Raw genomic sequence first — 22,103 nt, 5'->3', positions numbered from 1 at the left:
TTCTCTATGTTCAGCTCATCATTTTTTGCGACATTTTATCACTTCATTGTTCTCTATGTTCATCTCATCATTTTTTGCGACATTTTATCACTTCATTGTTCTCTATGTTCATCTCATCATTTTTTGCTACATTATATCATTTCATTGTTCTCTATGTTCAGCTCATCATTTTTTGCGACATTTTATCACTTCATTGTTCTCCATGTTCAGCTCATCATTTTTTGCGACATTTTATCACTTCATTGTTCTCTATGTTCATCTCATCATTTTTTGCTACATTTTATCATTTCATTGTTCTCTATGTTCAGCTCATCATTTTTTACGACATTTTATCATTTCATTGTTCTCTATGTTCAGCTCATCATTTTTTGCTCCATTTTATCACTTCATTGTTCTCCATGTTCATCTCATCATTTTTGCTACATTTTATCACTTCAATGTTCTCTATCTCATCATTTTTTGCCACATTTATCATTACATTGTTCTCTCTGTTCATCTCATCATTTTTTGCTACATTTTATCACTTCAATGTTCTCTCTGTTCATCTCATCATTTTTTGCTACATTTATCATTTCAATGTTCTCCATGTTCATCTCATCATCTTTTGCTACATTTTATCATTTCATTGTTCTCTATGTTCATCTCATCATTTTTTGCTACATTTATCACTTCATTGTTCTCTATGTTCAGCTCATCATTTTTTGCTACATTTATCACTTCATTGTTCTCTATGTTCATCTCATCATTGTTGCTACATTTATCATTACATTGTTCTCTTTGTTCTTCTCATACTTTCATGCTATATTTATTATTTTGCAATGCTCTGTATCAATTACTTCATTTTTCTCTATGTTGTCTCATCATTTTACCCTGTATTTTTATGTGTACTTTTTTCATCTTGCTTCATGATTCTCTATGTTCACTTCAATGTTATACTAGATGTGTTTCTAAAGGACACTGCTGTGACCCTCTTCCCGTCACTTTAGGGTTACCTATTAACAATGCAAGTCCATATAACCTTGGGTTTGGAGTGCAATTTATCAGGATTACTACAAAACATCATCAAGAAACAAAAGATAAAAGAAACTAAAAGATTCCTGTAGGGATGGGGTATAATGGAAAGAGGGAGAGGTAGGTCACAAATAAAATCCAAGAGGCACAACCTTCACATGCTTAACAATGGACTCCAGGTCAAATACTTAGATATGTGCAGCACAAACATTTAAGCCCTTAGTGTATATTTGTCTATCAAACTGAAGGCCATAACCCTGGTCTGACAGAGAGATATCTTTAAAAACAAGAGCTGTTGGAGGACAGCAACGCTCGACTATTCAACAGCCTTGTCAATTGAATGAATACAAAAGTTGAAAAAGGGGCATAATTTTGTAAAATGCAAAGTAGAGGTATTGAACTTCTGTACTGCATGTCATATCATGACAGTGAACAAGTGTGTGAAGTTTCAATCCTTTCCAATTTGTGGATACTGAGATACCAGCTTACATACAAAAACTTAACAAAAAACTGCTAAGTCAAAGGGGCATAATTTTGTAAAAATGCAAAGTAGAGTTATGGAACCTTCACAGTGCATGTTAGATCATGACAGTGAACAAGTGTGTGAAGTTTCAATCCATTCCAATTAGTGGATACTGAGATATCAGATTACATACAAAAATTTAACCAAAAACTGCTAAGTCGAAAAAGGGGCATAATTTTGAAAAAAAAGAGAGTAGAGTTATGGGACTTGCTTAGTGCATGTCAGATCATGATAGTGAACAAGTATGTGAAGTTTCAATCTATTCCCGTTAGTAAGTACTGAGATACAAGCTTACATACAAAACCTTAACCAAAAATTTCTAAGTCGAAAAAGGGGCATAATTTTGTAAAAAAGCAAAATAGAGTTATGGAACCTGTGCAATGTAGATCAGTTCATCACAGTGAATAAGTGTGTGAAGTTTCAATCCATTCCCACTAGTGGTTACTGAGTTACCAGCTTACATACAAAATCTTAACCAAAAATTTCTAAGTCGAAAAAGGGGCATAATTTTGTAAAAAAGCAAAATAGAGTTATGGAACCTGTGCAATGTAAGTCAGTTTGTCACAGTGAATAAGTGTGTGAAGTTTCAATCCATTCCCACAAGTGGTTACTGAGATACCAGCTTACATACAAAACCTTAACCAAAATTGGGACGCGGACGCGGACGCCGACGCATGGGCGAGTGCAATAGCTCACTATTCTATGAATAGTCGAGCTAAAAATTTATTGTGCACAACTTCACATGCTATGTAAAAACCTCTAAGATTTCATGACCCTAGGTCAAACACTTTTTGAGTTACATGTAAAGCAATAGTTCTGGCTATTTATGCATATTTTGGCTAAATCAAGGGCCATAATTCTGTGCAAAGCTTTATTTAGTAGTGACATATAGTTACTGAGATAATTGCAAACAGTATGTTGTTGAAAAATAAATCAAATAAAAATGGCTTACTGCAACAAGAGGGCCCAGAAGGCCCTGCATTGCTCACCTGACCAAGTTCTTACCCCAAATTACCTAGTATATAATTTGGCCTAGATTTCATAGAGACAAACATTTAGACCAAGTTTTATGTAAATCAGGTAGATCATTATAAAAGTTTTTCAACAAGTTGACCCAGTAACACACTTTTTGACCTCAGGTACCCAACTTTTGAATTTGACCTAGATTTCAAACATTCTGACAAAGATTTATGATCATCGAGCTGAAACAGTGGCCTCTGAAGTGTTAACAAAGCTTTTCTATGATTTGATCTAGTTTTCCCATGTGACCCAATTACAAATTTATCCTAGATTTTAAACAGATAAACATTCATACCAAGTCTCATGAAGATCAGGTAGAAGATGTGACCTTTTGAGTGTTAACAATGTCTTTCTACAATTTGATCTAGTTATCTAGTTTTTGACCTAGATAATCCAATTTTGAACCTAACATAAATTTCATAGAGAAAAACATTCTTACAAAGTTCTCTGAAGATCAAGTAGAAAATGTAGCCTCTTGAGTGATCAAACTGTAAATTTGGTCTCTAGAGTATTCAACAATGTTTTTCTAAGACTTGACACAGTGACCTAGATTTTGACCTCAGGTAAACCAGTTTTAACCTAGATTTCAAACAGATAAACATTTTGACAGTTTTACCAGGATGAAGTCCACAGTGTTGTCTCTAGGATGTTTGCAAGATTTTTCTATGATTTGACCCAGTGACTTAGTTTAAGGAGTAAGATACCCCAATTTTTAATTTGGCCTAGATTATATAGAGACAAACATTCTCACAAAGTTTTACGAAGATCATGTGGGAACTGTGGCCTCTAGAGTGTTAAAAATGACCTAGTTTAAGATCTCAGGTAATCTAGCTTTAAACTTGATCTGAACAGAGAAAAACATTCTGAAAATTTGTTATGAAAATCAAATGGAAACTGTGGCATCTAGAGTGTTAACAAGATATCTTTATGATTTGACCTAGTGACCTAGATTTGATAAACCAGTTTTTATCTTAACATAGAATAAATGGAGACAGACATTCTGGCAAAGTTTTATGAAGATCAAATGGAAAGTGTGGCCTTTGCAGTGTTAACAAGGTTTTTCTATGATCTGACCTAGTTACTTAGCTTTTCATCTCAGTTAATCCAATTTTAAATTTATCCTAAATTTCATAAAGACAAATGTTCTGAAAAACTAGAAGATGCTTTTGTAGAAAAGCCCATGTCTCCCCAAATGCATAGTCATACTGGCAGGAAGTCAATAGGGGACATGAGCCAAAGTCAAAGAGACACTGATGGTTGGCTATAATACGGATCATCTACTTGGCATGTCCGATCATCCCTATAATTTTCAACATTCTGGGCCTAGTAGTTCTCAAGTTATGAATTAGAAATGGTTTTCCATGTTCAGGCCCCTGTGGCCTTGACCTTTGATTGAGTGACCCCAGTAGGGGTCATCTACTCTGCATGTCCAATCATCCTATTAAGTTTCAACATTCTGAAACAAGTGGTTCTCAAGTTATTGATTGCAAAGAGTTTTCCATGTTCAGCCCCCTGTGACCTTGACCTTTGATGGAGTGAACCCAAAAACAATAGAGGTCATCTACTCTGTAAGTCCCATCACCCTATGAAGTTTGAAGGTTCTAGGTCAAATGGTTCTCAAGTCATTGACTGGAAATGGATTTCCATGTTCTGTCCACTGCGATCTTGACCTTTAACAGACTGACCCCAAAATCAATAGGGGTCATCTTCTCTGCATGTCCAATCATCCTATGAAGTAACAACATTCTGGGTCAAGTTACTGACCGGAAATGGTTTTCCATGTTCAGGCCCCTGAGACCTTGACCTTTAACAGAGTGATCCCAAAATGAATAGGGTAATCTACTCTGCATGTCCAATCATCATATGAAGATTCAACATTCTGGGTCAAGTGGTTCTCAAGCTATTGATCGGAAATGGTTTTCCATGTTCACAATAGGGGTCATCTACTCCATAAACCCTGCCACCCTATGAAGTTTGAAAGTTCTAGGTCAAATGGTTCTCCAGTTATTGATCGGAAATGAAGTGTGACGGACGTACGTATGGACAGACGGACAAGGCAAAAATAATATGTCTCCCCAGTGGGGGGAGACATAAATATGATTATCAAGTAAAAGAAATAATGGGGCCTCTGCAGTATTTACAAGGTCTTTCTATGATTTGATCTAGTGACCTACTTTAAGACCTCAGGCAGTCCAGTTTCTAAGCTGACTCAGATTTCATAGAGACAAACACTGATTAAGTTTTAAGAAAATGAGGTAGAAAATGTGACCTCTAGTATTAACAAGGTTTTCCTATTAACTGAGTTGGTGGCCTAGTTTTTGACCCCAGATGACCCAGTAACAAACTCATCCAAAAAAATTTTAGGGTTACATTCTGACCCAGTTTCATTTAATTTTGGCCAAACTTGTGAACAGTGAAATTGTTGATGCAGGAAACAGGGTAATAGCTCTCCTTGAGCACTAAAAAAGGGCATACTTTCTTTAAGTTGAGAGTTATGGGACCTATGTCATTCTATTGATACTATTGTGCTAAAATTTATCAGAAACCAATTACAAAATAAAACACTGACATCACACATTTGCAATTCCAGAAATATTCCTCAACAGTTATTATTTTGAATGTTTTAAGTTGTTGTTGAAATAGAAACTGATATGTTGCAAAAGGAGATATAAAACTATTGTGCAAATTATCATTGAAATATTGGCAATGCCTTGATTCCTTCAACCTAAGAATTCTGATTTATATCAGAAACCAATATTTGATGGCCTAAAGTCAAAAATCAAGTGCAAGAAAACTCCTATCATTTTTCCATTCTCAATAAAACTGCTAGAGCCAATTATTACTAAGACTGAATTAATATGGATTGTATGCACTTGACACCAATAACTCAGTTCATGAAGAAAGAATTGTCCAAAATACAGTCTCATCTAATCTTGTTGTAACTATTTCTCTCTAGTTTAATACTTCCTGGGACAGAAACACTTGTGTCTAAGGGTGCAGTCAGCATCCCAGCTGGGAGCCACTTGGAACTCTACATTATTATATCCCCTTAAATATGCCCAAGAGTGTACTGCCCTTGTCACTCCACCATAAAGTAGAAATTTTTCTTATCAAATGCAAACAGATAAAAAGTCAATGCTATATTAGTCATTGATATGTAAAACAAGAGCTGTCAGAGGACAGCAACGCTCAACTTCAAAAACCTTGTAACTAAAATGAAAGATCAAAACAATGAAAACTGAGACATAACCAAGTACAACAATTCTGAATCATAAAACTTTCCCCTCTTTTGATGCTTAATGAGATAACAGATTAAAACCAAAAATATCGCAGACATAACTTTGTGAAAAAGCAAAACTGAGATTTGGGCATGTGCATTGTATGTCAGATCATCACAGTAAACAAGTGTGTGAAGATTGAATCCATACCAATGAGTGGATACTGAGACACAATCTTACATAAAAACCTACCCCAAAATTGCTAAGCTGAAAAGGCGGCAAAATTTTGTAAAACTACAAAGTAAATTTATGGAAACTATGCACTGCATGTCAGATCATCACAGGTTACAAGTGTGTGAAGTTTCAATCCATTCTCACAAGCAGGAACCAAGATACCGTATTTTACCTAAGTCTTGGGACACCCTAAATCTTGGGACACCTCTAAAATGTGGAAAAATAATTATTTTTCTTTTACTTTTGTTCATCAACAAATATACAAAAAGCGCGCGTCACACATTCATTTTTTGATTTTATCGCTTCAGATTTTCAACACCGATTGAGAAGTAATTTAGTTTGAATTCTATAATGATTTTAAAAAGGTATTGACAGAAATGTTGGCAAAATTCTATGAAAACGGTCGAATTTTCATAAAGTTACTTGCAAAATTTCAAGCAGCGCGATCCTAAATACTTATTTCTATCTAAATGTAAATAAATGATACAAACTATGAGCATAAAAGACTTTGACCAGAAAGGACAAAAAAAAACAGAATAGAAAAATCTTAAATAATGAAAAGGCAGCAGCAATTTAAAAATACGAAGTAAAACAATTTTTGGCACAGATTTCTGTTATGCGACCTCGTGAACATACATAGAAAATGCGGTTAAAAAACAAAAACAATAATGTTGTTGCGTATTTTTATTAAGTTTTGAATGAATCTTTGTACATGTACATGTATTTTTTTGACATGACACTTTATAATAAGATATTCTTCTCAAACCATTTTGTAATTTCCTTGAGGGCAAATAGGTCACAGGGGTAAGATATCCGCTATTATAGTTTGACACGTTTACCTGTCAGTTTATACGAGATATTGCACATTCGCTTTAACAAATTAAAAAGAAGCTTTTTTTATTGATTGTTACAACATTAGATCTACTTCTCAGCACTTAAGAACCGAGGTGGTACGATCAAACAGTGATGTGCAACATGGCGCGAAAACATGACGTAATGCCATGAAAATCTCGGGGAAACTATACCGCTTTGATCTCCGCTTCTAATGTCATGATACCAAAAAACTTCTTTAGCTCTTAGAGGGGGTGTTAATTGATGATGAAAACAAGGCCAATTACTTTGTTTATCAACAGAATAATTACCGATAATTGTCAAGGGTTTTTTTTCACTTTCAACACGGATGGGTGGGGGATGTTACCCGATGACGATTATTGTGTCAATATTTTTGGGACACTTTTCAAAATAATTATTTTTCAGGAAATAAGTCTTGGGACAGTGAAAAGCATAATTATTTTATGCTGTCCCAAGACTTAGGTAAAATACGGTACATACAAAACTTAGCCCAGTGTGGATGTGGACTCTGACACAGACATCAGTCCTGATAAATGAGTGAGTACAAAAATAAAACGCTCTATCTACTTACGGGAGGTTTCTACGGAGGAAAAGAAAATAACATAAGAACATAAGCAATAATTTCAATTGTTATGAAAAATCTAAAGATTTTGATTTACTTTTCAAAGATCAAAATCACTGAAACAATATAAATATTCACTTGAAACCAAAATTTAAAGCAATTTAAAGTGACTAAAGACATTTAAAGATGCTCATCTTATAGAAAGAGCTAAGAACATGCTGTAGCCAAAATCTGAAGCGGAATCTCTGAAGTAGCTATATACATAAAAACAAATAAGTATGCACATACACTAGACAAATCAAATTCTGCACAAACCATTCCACTTATCTTTCTCTATTTGAAAAAACATAAAACTTTTCGAGAGTGGTTGTTACATTTATGTGTTTTTTCCTCTCTCTATGTTCCATAAAAACAAGAGGTCTCTGAGGCTTAAGCGCAATCCCACACTTTTTCACATGACTAGTTTTACTAACTACAGAAAATGCCAAAATATATATACCTTGATTTCAGACAAATATTTAAAGGATCACTCTTTATCAAAATTCTTGATATTTACAGATGAACTATGTATGTGCTTATTTTTTGTTGTAATTGTTTCACCAAAACTCTTAATGCTTCAACATTGTACTGATATCTGGTGGAGTTTCCATGTTGTGCCCAGGAATATATTAGTACAGACCACAATATCATTCTAACATATAAACCTTTTCTTTAGAGTATGTCCCTCTCAAAGCAGACAACTAGCTGTGGTTATCATGCAATAACATTTTTTAAAAGTATATTTTCTGCATTTTGATAAGTACATACAGATAATTCAGAGACAACAGAAGGCAGAACTTAGAATTCTATAATAGACTGATAAATCTTACTTTAATTTTTAAATACTGATACATTATTTCAAGTGATAGAAATTTTATCCTTTTTAAATCAACATGTCATTGATTTTAACAAAAGTTACTTGGCAGCAATTACACAGGAAAAGTGTAAATTGCAGAAAGTCAAGACATAACTGAAATTGATTCAAGGGTAGGAAACAGTGATAAGTGACATAAAATTAAAGATATAATACAGTTAAAACTTTCACACAGCATTAGTTCAGTTTATACTAATTTATTTTAGGTCGATTGTGAAGTAAGTTCTACAACTTATATTAATCACTCCCGACACCTCATTCCTGATGGAATCCATCGCCACGAGGGTATGAGAGAGGAGGCCAGTTTCCCTTTCAATGCTGAGCGCCAAGCAAGGGAGCTACTGGTACCATTTTTCACGTCTTTGGTATAACGCGGCCGGGGATCAAACCCACGACCTCTCACACTCAAAGCGGACGCTCTACCACTAGGCTACCGAGGTGGTTAAACATGGCATCCCTGCACAAGAGATTATAAACTGCTGGAAATTTAAAATGTGTTGTCCTCAGACAAGGGTGTTTAAGTTCCAAATGCTAAATAAAACATGTATTCTTGTGCCCAAAAGAAATAATGTTTCTGTAGCAAGATTTGCTATAAATAGGTGGACGGATAGCTCAGTGGTTTGCACACTGGCCTTCCAATCCTGAGGTCGGGGGTTCGATCCCCGGCAGCTACTCGGGAATTTTCAGAAACGCTTTTCAGTGTTTCCCACCTAACTAGAGGTGTACTGGTCAGGAACCCAGGCAATCCTTGCGTGTATCAGTGCTATACACTGGGCACGTTAAAGAACCAGGCTGTCTATTCGCAACGAGCTAGGCTAAGTTAGCCGGACAAGCCTGTATCTGATTTCTGATCTCTCTGTCGTGGGGGCTTTGTCTCACTCTGTCCCTCTGGTCAGATCGCTCTGTGTCTGTACTAGTAGAGGATGAATTATGCGCCCTGTGTGGCTGCATTTGAACTATGTAAAGCGCCTTTGAACGTGAAATTGATCATGAAAAGGGCGCTATATAAATCTGGTATAATAATAATAATAATAATAAATCATGTTGAAACATATTAAGCAAAGAAAACAAGTTTGTACAAACTTGCCTATTTAATTTTGCTTCCATCTTAACTTTGCAAAATGAAAACCTCATAATTCAAAACTGAAATTATTTTTGTTCTGGGAATAAAACTCTCCTCCTTATTGGAACAAAGTTTTTCTTATAAGAAGACTGAGACATACAAGAACATCCTGTACTTGAAATAACTCATGTTACAAAATATTCTCAAACTGAGATAAAGCATATCTGCTGATTCGGCATGTTCTAATCTCTGGCCTGGCCTGGCCCGGCCTGGCCTGGCCTGGCCTGGCCCGATGAGCTCTATTTTCGACTGGGCCGGGCCAGGCCAGGCCAGGCCAGGCCAGATTTTATTATACATAGAGAAATGAATGGCATAAAATCTAAATATACAATTACAATAGCAGGCAGTATTAACCCGCATTGTTTACTTGCTGCATGTCAACCAGTCCTCCGGAGAATCATTAATTAGCCGTCATTCATCTTATTTGAAATACAGATTTGCACTGAAGAAAATGGTGTAACTAAATGATAACTACCCATTTTTTCTGTAATCAAATTATTTAAAGTCAACTTTAACACTTAGTTTTAAAACTAATGGCTAATTTCATTGATAAGTTTACCTGCTGCAGTATAACTGAATATTTAAATGCACTGAGAACACATCTCTTTGGGAATTGTAATTACAGGTTGTGTCCCTACTATCCTTAGCTGACCTTGTAACTGTTCAGTTGAACTTTAAATGTGTTTGGATTAGTTAAGCTGATGTCCAATTTATGGAAGAGTAATGAAAATAATATTCATTAATTGTGGGACCTCTAACTCATTGTCAGGGAGTTGGCATTTTAGATTATTGATATTTTTCTTGCACAAAAAAATAATGGTGCATTGTGTTTATGTTATTTCTAAGTGATATATTTCATGCTAAAAGATGCTCTTGAGCCTGTTTCACAAGACTTTGTATGATTTTTTTTCCACATACTTAGATCAATATAAAAACAATCTTACAAAAATATTCAGTATGTGTATAACCTAAACTACAAAATTTATATATCGCTTCCCCGCATCATACTATCCCAGGTTCTAGAACGGAGGTAGCATTATTTTAGAAATTGAAAGTTGTTGTCTGTAAGTATTGACAGGTGTCACTCTTTATTTTACATCATATTTGTAACCTGAAAATATCTAAATTGACCAAAATAACATGCAAAGTTTACCAATGGCACAGTGGCGTAGTGATAAGTTCTCCGACTTTCATACATATTACCGTGGGTTCGATTTCAATTCAGATTGTTTTCATTAAATCAATATAATGTCATTTTATTGATACTGGTTTTATTCTTACAACATTTTATGGTAATAATCTACTATGTAGAAGAATGTCAAATACTTGTGTATTTCTTTCAATAAATGAACAATAAATCACGATAAGTGATAATTTTCCTGCATTCTAAGTTTACAGAGGAAATTCAAAAAAAATGATAATGAAAATGGTCAAACAGGTGTTTCGAACTTACAGTCCCGAGATTGGTAGCTGAACGTTTTGTCAGCACAACTTTATCTGCATGTACGACCTGGCAGTAAAGAAATGTTTATATTTTATTTGGTTTTCAATATTTATATTTTTATTTATGTTTGGGCACAATTTTTTTTTACGGAAGCATACAAAATATATTCTTGAGTGCTAGTTCAATAATTTCGGACAATACTAAATAATCCTCAATAGACAAAATAATAAAATTAGTTAGGTTATTCAATGGGCGATATCGGTCAGTTAATTCCCCTGATAAAACAGGTGCGCGTATAGGTGGCGCTACATGCGAATAGGTCCCAGACTAAAGTTTGTAAACTTACATCGTTATACAGTCGTTGTCACTTCAAAATATTAGTAGAATTGGAAAGTATCCGAAAATGTCATCAAAGTTCAGCTTTTTATCACTTGAGCAGAATTTTGAGTGTTCAAAGAGCTTTATTCATATCTATTGATATTCTATGCTTTGAAAAATAACAGACAAGCTGTAAGGACTGTTTTAAAGTGCATTTTCTGTGTGTCAGTTTATTCATGGACTGTATGATTGTCATATTTGTTAATTGTGGCAATAAATGATTTATTTAGCTTTTAAGTAGTTTTCAATGCCCTCCTTGGAAAATCCTTTTATCATTTTGCAAGTATTCAGACTATATTCTTTAAATAAAGGATCAGTGTAGACGGTATATATTCCTATAGTTACAGTTTAATTGGAAAGATCTGCATAGACAGGTGAGGTCTTGAAAAATATAGAAATTATAAGAATGTTTACTGTAAAACGTTAAATATATGCCCTTGTGATAAGATGTCCCTACAAATTTCCATCAGCCCAGTTAATTATTACATCTGTGTTTTTTCATATATTTTATGAAAATATCATCCTGAGGCATAAATGATCTCTATTGACAAATTAACACATCTTGTGTTAATTTTAATTTTATGGTGCTGCCTCTTTAATTTTCAGTCACTTCAAATTCACAGCAGCTTGCCCACATAAAGTGAAATACAAACTTCCAATAAAATGGCCATTGGTTCAATCTCAATTTTTTGTTGGGCCTAAAGCATCGCCTCTTGAGACCAACAATTAGTTAAAAATGTTTTTAATCAACAACAAAAAAAACCTGACACGTTTGTTTCTTAACTATAGATAACAAAGTAGAAATATCACAAGAATGTCAAATATGAATTTTTACATATTATAAAACACCCGGAGGATTTTTAATATACAGACCACAAATTTGTAGAGCTTTGGAAATAAAAAATAACAACAAATGTGAGACCTATTAGACATTATGTCAAATCAGTGTTAAAGTATTAAGAAAACTTATTATAAACATTAACATCAGACTGTCAAATATGTAACACCCACGTGGGAGCAGGAAGTGTTAAGTCTGCTTCAATGACATTATTCTTTAACCCCCTAAGAGTTAACAGGACACATGGTATGCACATTTTTTATGATAACAATCAGTATGCAGCCAGTGGATAGGAAATTTTATGCAAACTTAATATATCCAGAGAAATCATTGTCTATGTGAAACAAAGTATCCATACAAGGGTAAATTTAGCAATATTTTTCAACTAGCTAAATTAGCTAACCCCGCTTTGCTCACAAATTAAATAGAAATGTGACTCGCTTAAAATAAATGCTAGGATATATATAACTGGCCAGTATTTTGAAGTGAGGCTATAAATTTCTTGTTAAAAACAGAAGAAACATGTAGCTATCTAAATAGATGATATTGATAAATTACATGATTGTATCTTTTTAAATAACTGAATCACTTTTTTAACACTATGATAAAAGCCGAGAGTACACCGCATGATAGGACCTATTCGCCCGTAGCGACACCTGTTAAATCATTTGGGAAGATAACTCGCTGAATGCTGCTATTTGGGGAAAACCAAACCACCAGTCAAGGGTCAATTGAGGTGGAGATCCCCTGATAATAGTCATAACAATTAATCAGGCATCACCTTTAAATTAGACATAATAGTTATGTTAGCTACAGGCTTATTCCCAGGTGTATAATTTTACAGGGTGGGAGTTTAAAATGTATTTATATAATGTCTGAAATATCCAAACTTATTCCAAAAGTCAGATTATAAAGATGCTATAGAAATCACTTTCACGAAATTGAAATCTATGGCCTGGCCTGGCCTGGCCTGGCCCGGCTCAGTCGGAAATTGGGCTCATCGGGCCAGGCCAGGCCAGGCCAGGCCGGGCCAGGCCAGGCCAGAGATTAGAACATGCCTGCTGATTCATCTAGTTATTTATTCATAATGCCCAGAAATGCACTCACTGTTCACAATGGAGATGTTTTTTTCAAATTTTCTGATCTAAAAGTACCAAAAAAGGACAAGTTCTCAGTGAACTCTTGCCTACCAATTACAGTAATTTCCAGATCATTTACTCTGAAAAAGAATATTTAAGAAGCCTCCATGAGCAGTCTGCGAATTTGGCAAACAGCAAAATGGTGAATATGGAACCAATCGATAATAACTGAATAACTTCATGTTCCATCCATATTCATAATAGATGGGGGAAATACATATTCCATGAAATACTTGTAAATTGGTCTGTAATTTGGTGTATTAGATATACATGCAAGAGAGTACTTAGATCTGTCACTAGAGAATTCCTCAAACAGACACTACATGGTGAAAAAGCTGAGAAATATGCCTGGCACTTTTATTATTTCTAGTAAGTGCTAGATATTCTTTATGATGGTAAAGATTTAAGAACAATGCATAATAGAACAATTACAGTTGAGGTGCTTGTAAATGACATTAATTCATAGTACTGCAAAACCTGTGAAGGATAAGGGTTAATCTCATTCTGTTATTCTAAGTGATGTTGCAAGGATATTTCTAATGTAGAAGCCATAAACAAATTTGCAGCTCTGCTCATATAGATGAGCATATCGTGGGCTGAGCGCGAAACTATTGTTACTGTATATAAATTAAGAACAAGATACAATAGTTTCGCGCTCAGCCCTCGATATGTGTTAAACCTACAGGCAAACTTTAGTGAAAATCTATCCGGTAGTTTTAGAGAAACTGTTTTTCCCTGTTTCAGCCCTGCTGGCTAACCTGTACCTAGCAATTCAGCCAAACTTGAATGAAGTTCATCAAACTATTCATGAGAAAAAGTTACTTAAGAGTTCTACTTTCATCTAAGATGGCCACTTCCTGCCACTGATCAGCAAACTTTAAAGATATTAGAATCACAGGATGTTGCATACCAATTAAGTTTAAAGATTTATTTAGCAGTTTCTGTAAGATCTTTTACTGCATCTTCTGTGCAGTAAACCAGAACCATTTAAAAAGAAAATCTTTGAAAATTTAAAAACATGGATGCAACTACCCATGTTTATAGCTTTTTGACAACAGTTGTCTCTTGGCTTGAGTTTATCAAATACATTTTGGTTCTTAAAGCAACTTTGATATCAAAGAGGTCAAGACTTTTAGTATGAGCCCTTTCTACTCCAAAAATGCATGTACAAATCTTGTAAGGAAACAGAAGTATACAGCTAGTGGTCAGAAATAAAAAAGCTACCATAGAAAAGCAGTTAGTTTATAGATGTAATAATGGTAATCAGAGATAGAAAGTAAGAGTGTAAAAAGTGATTTCCCCATGTAAGAGCTGATCAGACAAGTCAACAGTCTTTTGTTCCAATCCTCACATAGTATAACGAGACATGAAAGTATTGACAATGAAACATTATATCTGAATATTATGGAATTAAGACTTTGTGCAAGGCTGATACTTTTTCTCTGAAAGAAAAAAAGTATAACCACTAAATGTCAAAAAATCAAAAGAGATTCTTGCATAAAAATCTAGGTATTATTTGACAAATGAAGTTATGGAAAGTTTAATTAAATAACTTCAGCAAATAACTATATTCATTTTGCACAGTTTTCTTCTTTCTACTCTATAAAATGGGGGCATAGTGTATTCTGTGGACAGACATCATTACACAAAAATATTAATGCATAAAATACTCAGAGGACCTTTCATGGAGTTTTCTCCAGAAATTGTATACAGAGTCTTAAAAAAATATGTTGTACTATTTTTTTCTTCAGTGCTTCCAACTACTGACAAAAAGTTCAGTGTTTCAATGTTCTGGCCAACAAAATTCAATTCTGAATCAAACAGCTTAATACTCAAGGCCAAGTTTGTATCATATTTCTATAAAATTATATGTATCAGAAAACAAAAGATTTTGATAGAAATAACAAGACAAGGTCATCTTGACAGATCCCTTCCATTCAACATTTCTATATATCTATTTGTCCAGTAAATGCTTAAAAACTGCAAACTCCATAGTGTCAAGACTTTTCTCATTTTCTATGATAGAAACAGTCAGTGTGTCAACTTGGTTTCAGGTAGCAGGTGAAGTTTTAATCAAACTCAAATTCTTAAGACTGTTAATATACCATGTATGTAGGTCAAGCAGCTTGTTTATAATAAATGTTGATTATACAGAAGCCTGAAATAGTTACTAGTGATTATAACATTTTTTTTACATAATAATCTTTCTGAGTGACTTGAAAAAATATGACAAAGAAAATTTTACTTAAGGTTATTTTGCACATTCATATCTAAACTTTTTCTACAATGAAGCATTTGATTAAACACTAATTTTTCAATTCTGCAAAAGATACTAAGTAAAACAGGTAGGGTCATAAGCTTGATTTTTTGCTAGACTTCATTGAAAAATTTGGACCATGTGTAAATTTTTTATAACAGTAGTCTCTGGGAAGATTTTACAGTTCTTAATGACAACATACTGTCTATGATAGGATCAAACAAAATGTATAGGTCAGTTTACTTATTTTTGAGATATTTACCCATGTTTAAAGGGATCAACAAATTTCAGATTGAACTGAAGTCAGTATTTACAATAATTTTCACTGTTGTATTTTCTTACCTTTAGAAAAAAAAATAATGTTGCCTTTTTTCATGTACAGGTAAGATGACATTTATATGTAGAATTATTTATTTTCTTTCCTTATGCTGGGATAAATGACCCTATGCCATGACTTGCAGAACTACCTAAAAGCTGGTACATGTTTGAGCCTAATGATCAGCATATATAAACAGTATGGTTGGAAATGAAACTTTTTAGATAAAGACATATGGGTAATGCAGAGTTATAAGAGCCTTGCATTATTTAACAATTTACAGATGGACTGATAAAACATTATGAACTGTGCCTTGAACCTACCTATCATATTGCCAAATAATCCGTTTGAGGGAATGTATATTGGTTTTTCCCCAGTCTGGACTATAAAGTTACAATTTCTGCAAAAAGCCTATTTCTCTTGGGGTATATCTTGTTGTAGATCTACAGAAATGTCACACTGTTCAATGTAATCAGCATGTAACATGTGATAGCCTTCTATTGTGAATCTGCGACTTTCAGTTAAGAGTCTCAAAGCAATGCAGTGACATAAAGTTCAGGTAACAGATTGGGTGTAATCAGAATACCTTTTACTAACAGCAAAATATTTTATTGAAACAAAAATCCAACAGCTTGACATTGTATACAAAATGGTATTGAACCAAACTACATAACATAAAATTATTTTTGTAGTCACCTTTATGCTACATTAATACTAACATGATGGGTGAATTTTTTTTTGGTACAATACAAGTTTGGTTCCCTATTATTTTTGTTGAAACAAAAATTCACGTGTCTGCTACTCAAGCACAGGTGAGCTTTCTAAGTCTGACGTGGGTTTTGTTTATTAATACAAAAATGTTTTATAAACTATCTTGAAATTTCGACTTATAGTATTCAACATTTAGACTTACTAACTATATATGGACCTCTATGTATAGATGCTTGTCAAATTAAGGTATCCAGAGCAGCCCGGGAGAGTCAAAGTTGGTGAAAATATCTGTTTCGACCATGATTACATCTGAAAGGTTTTCAACTTGGTTCCAGTCCTATGGCAAGCAGATATAGCCATATACTACCTAAAGTTGTCATCATATGACCTCATTACCATTTGAGACCCAGAGGATCACGTACCTAGGGTAGCTCTAGAGGTGAGGGCAGTTCATAGGTGTCTGGGTTTAGATTATCTTATATTATTAACCATATCTGGATGGTGTTCAGCCTTGTTTGAGCCTTTACAATGAGAAAATATACCCGTACTATAAATGGACACAAAGGTATAGGTCCTGTCTACAGTTTAAAAGATACCAGGGTAGCTTGTACATGTATGCATGGTAGTAAATTGTAAGTTTATGTAGCTTGGACCCTTATCTGGATACTTAAAAGTATATGAATGTGTTGACAGATGTATCCACCTAATATTTACTATTTAAGTTAGTAAAATTGTTCCAAACTCAGACATTTAGGAGAAGAAGACATGACAAACTTGTTCAATAACCTTTTTGACATTTTACAGACATTCAGACATTAAATTTTGAGAAGGCAAGAAGGCAAGATACAAAGTGGTAATTTCAGGAATTTCAGTAGTAGATCAAAATTTTACATTAATAAATAATACCCACCTTGCACTAATGCTCTTGCTCTTAATTTTTGTTTCACAAAAAAATGACACTGCTAACTTGTTCATTTCGCAGTATTTTTTTTTTCATCAAGGAAAGAAAAAGAATAATAATAAAATGTACAAACAACTTTGGTTGAGTTTTTTTAACAAAAAAAAAAGAAAGAAATAAATTCACATGGCACATTTATGCCATGGTTTATATAATAGTGATTTAAGGTGAAATCAGCTTCTAACTAAATAGTGATGACCCATTTGCTTGTATCCTAATATTACCCTTTCTGGGTGGACATCCAATACCATCAAGTATGACAGAAGCTGGTTATTATGAACCTGATGTTGAAGATCAGGAAAACATGGTAGCCTCGGTGATGGTTGTAATAATGGTTCTGTACATAATTTTAAATAACAATGATGATGCTGAAGAAGAAATGATAGTGATGATAATGTAGAGGAAAGTTTGATGATGATGATAATGATGATGATGATGATGATGATGATGATGATGAAAGTATTGGTCACTGATATGATTTTTCAAACAAACAAAAAATGATCAAATACTTAGAAAACCTTTCATACACATCACATTTTTATGTCATTTAAGCAGTTTATACAAACTGAGAAGAAAGTTCAGTACAACAAAAGAAACAGAACTATTGTATCAATTGTCAGAGAAATATTGGTCATGCCTTGGTCTCTTCAACCTTAGGATTATGATTAATATCAGAAACCAATATTTGACGGCTGATATCAAAGATCAAGTGCAAGAAAACTCCTATCATTTTTCCATTCTCAATAGAATTGTCAATTCCATATGAGGGTGATTGGATTAGTATGGACTGAATAGAACTGACAACATTGGCTGCACTTCATGATGAAAAAAAAATGTCCAAATACAGTCTCATTTAATCTTGAACACAGCATTAAAACTATCAAAATACAGTCTGAAGCAATATTCTTTAGTCAGTTCATCTAAGAGTAAAGAGGGCACACTTCATATTAGTCCTTTATTTTATTTGATACTAGTTTTGCTTTGCTCAATTCATGACAATATAATAAGCCAACTAAAATTTTATTGTGCATTTTTGTCTATCAAAAAAAAAAAAATCAGAAAAGAAATGGAATAGCAGTAGAACAATTAAAATCCCTCAGTTATTTTAGAAATCATCTTTTTCACATTTTATTGACATGCTTCAATGAAAAGGATTATATTATTTCTTACTTTGATGATGTTGATGTGCAATTTTCATGTGTATGCTAACCTAGAAATTGCTATAAAATGTCATATTCCATTTTAAGCCATTAGTCAAGGAATAAGCAGAGCTTGTGCACATCTCAATTTGGTAAAGTTTTTGTATGTAAGCTGGTATCTCAGTACCCGCATTCTCAGTACCCACAAATGAGAATGGATTAAAACTTCACACACTTGTTCACTGTGATGATCACTAATACAATGCACAGGTTTAATATTTCCCCCTTTTTATTATGTCCATTTTTAACTTGTTAACTGTAATGAACTGACAAGCAATGCTTAGGTTCCATAACTCTGTTGTACTTCTTCACAAAGTTATTTCCCTTTTTATGTAACAAATTTTGTGGAACTTTTTATCTCTGAAAGCACCATAAGTCGGAAAAGTTCTATGATTCAAAATGGTTGCTCCTTTTATATTCATTCAATCAAACATTTTTACAGACAATGTTTTTGAATGGTTAACTTGTCCTAAGTCTACTCTTTTGCCTTGTTTTAATGTTACTCATTAAAACAATGGACTTAGTAAAAGATGATCAGTTACATTATTCCAAGCTTTGACTGGTGACCGATTTGTCACCTTTTTATATCTTCAAAGTCATATTGTGACTAGAGCAGACAACTTTCATCTGAAAAAACAAATTCTCTGTTTTCTTTTATTGCAATTGACTAAATAATATAGTATAAATAAATCATTGATCTATTTCATGAAAAAATATGTCAATATTCCCTGAAAAGAAAAGTATTCTACGGAAGAAAGCACAATAAAATATAACAACATTGTCAGAAAAACAATGCTGATGTTGTTAAAGTTGTTATCAAAATATGAAAAGATTTTGATTAAATTTCAGCACACTTGAAATTTCGGCACTTGGCTTGAAAGATCAAAACCACAGACATAATACAAGAACCCAAAGTTGAAATAAAAATTTAATAGATTTTCAAGTGTTCAAACTTGTATAATAAAGACGTTTAAAGATGCACATCTGCATAAAAGAGTTAAACACATTGTAGCTAAAATCTGAAATGGAATCTCTTAAGTAGCTATACACATAAAAACAAATAAATACACCAGACAAATCAAAATCTGCTGAAATCATTTCCTTATCTTTTTCTGTTGGGAAAAAAACATAAAACTTTTCATGAGTGGTTGTTACATTTATGCTTTACTGTCACTCTCACCAAGTTCCATAAATATAAGAGGTCTATGAGCCTGAAGTAATATTTCCCCTATCTTTAACTTGCCTACTTTTATCAAATATAGAAAATTTACATCATAATGCCTGATTTTACAGATGAATGATGAACTTATTTAAATTTTGTTGTAATTTACTACTAACAAGACAATCATGATGACACTGGATCGCTCATCTGAGTAATATGAGCTACATATCATCAATAACAAGAAAGTAGGCTAAAATATTAAGAATGTAGGTTAGTACACTGGCGCCTGACCAGAAAGAAAATGCCTCTGCAAAGGTTATACCCTACCGCTAGGTATTCTATAAGAACCACAGTCATGAAGGGGAAAATATACTAGCCTGTTTCAATCGCGCATTTCATACCTAAAACACGCAGTTCAGTAAATGTGTACTATGGAAATCAAACAATTGGTAATTTATCTTCCATTGTGTACCGGTCACATTTCTTCAATACATTTTATCTTAGAAAAATAATGCATAGTTTATAGTTATTTCAACATTACACAGAAAACTTGCTTGAACTTCCCTGGTGAAGTTCCGTTCTAGATTACAAAACCATTCTGATTGGCTAATGTGAAATTGTATGTCAATCGTCATTTTACTGCACGTGTTCGCTAAAATGTGAAAATGCAGCATAAATGTGAAAAATGAATAAAATAAACAGAACAGATTCAGATCAATGTACGATTTCAAATTAAAGATCATATACAAGATGAATTTCATTCATCATTTCGAGTTTTATTGTAAAAATGTGATTTTTTTTAAAATTCTGGTTTTGTTTGTTTACATTTCGCCAAACATGTGCACACTGCCATGACCTCTAGACCAGATGTTTGTTAGGGAAGGTCAAGCAAGTTTTTTCTGTAACATTGACGAAAGCGTAAAATATGTTGATAATCTCAGCAATACAGAATATTGAGACAATGTGACTGGTGCACGATGGAAGATAAATTATCGCTTGTTCAATATACTAGGTACCATTTCACCGAACTGCGCGTTTAAGTTGAGAAATTTACGATTAAAACAGGTTAGTATATTTTCCTGTTCATGACCATGGTTCTTATAGAATACCTTGGGGTAGGGTATAACATGTACAGGGGCATTTTATATCTGGACTGGCACCAGTGGGTAAGTAGGTCACATTCATGGTCACTGAAAATATTTTTTAAGATCAGTGTGCAAAACTGTATATGTCATCCAAATTTCAAGGCTGTATCTTAAAAAACAATAAAGTAGGTCAATAAGTCAAGGTCACAGTCAAGTGACCCCTAATTACTTGGGGTCATCAGGTAATTATAATTAAACAGGAAATGTGATAAGATAATTTTTAAGTATTTTTTCCTATATAATTCATATAAAAACTAAGTGACCCCGGGGTGGGGCTTTAAATGGACCTTGAGTCATGATTTGAAAAATCTTAGTATTTAAAGGACCACTAGACAATGCCACATGTAAAATATCTAAGCTCTGTGCCTCTCAGTTTCAGAGAAGAACATTTTTTATGTTTTATCCTGTAGCACTCTAAGTTAATTAAAGGGATCACGGGGCAGGGCCAATATTGACCCTGGGATCATAACTTGAACAACCTTGGTAAAAGTCCACTAGACAATGCCACATACAAAATATCTAAGCTCTAGATCTTCAGGTTTCAGAGAAGAAGATTTTTGAAATTTACAATATAGTCATATAGGGAAAATAAGCCCCGCCTCCTGTCGCCCATGTTTTTAATGAAATAGGGTGGCTTAAGCAATTTTGGTAGAAAGTCATCTAGAGATCATTTCTACAAAATATTTTTGAAATCTGGCTAACAGTTTCTGAGAAGAATATTTTTAAAGACTTTCCTCTTGGTTGCAATGGCAACCAGTTCTGAATGGATTTTAATTCTTTGGGCACTTCTGAAAGGGGGCACCCAAGGATAATTTCTGTGAAGTTTGGTGTAAATCTGCCCATTGGTTTTGAAGTAGATTTTTTAAATTCACAATATAGCTATTGAGGGAAAATAAGCCCTGCCCCCTGGCGGCCCTGTTTTTTACCGAAAGAGAACGGCTTAAGCAATTTTGGTAGAGGGTCACCAAGAGATCATTTGTACAAAATATTTTTGAAGTCTGGCTAACAGTTTCTGAGAAGAAGATTTTTAAAGATTTTCCTTTCGGTTTTTTTGACAACCACAGTTCTGAATGGATTTTAATTCTTTGGTCAATTTTGAA

This window comes from Mercenaria mercenaria, chromosome 3 (genome assembly GCF_021730395.1).
Source record: "Mercenaria mercenaria strain notata chromosome 3, MADL_Memer_1, whole genome shotgun sequence".
Taxonomy (NCBI): domain Eukaryota; kingdom Metazoa; phylum Mollusca; class Bivalvia; order Venerida; family Veneridae; genus Mercenaria; species Mercenaria mercenaria.
Note: the sequence above shows the minus strand (reverse complement) of the source record.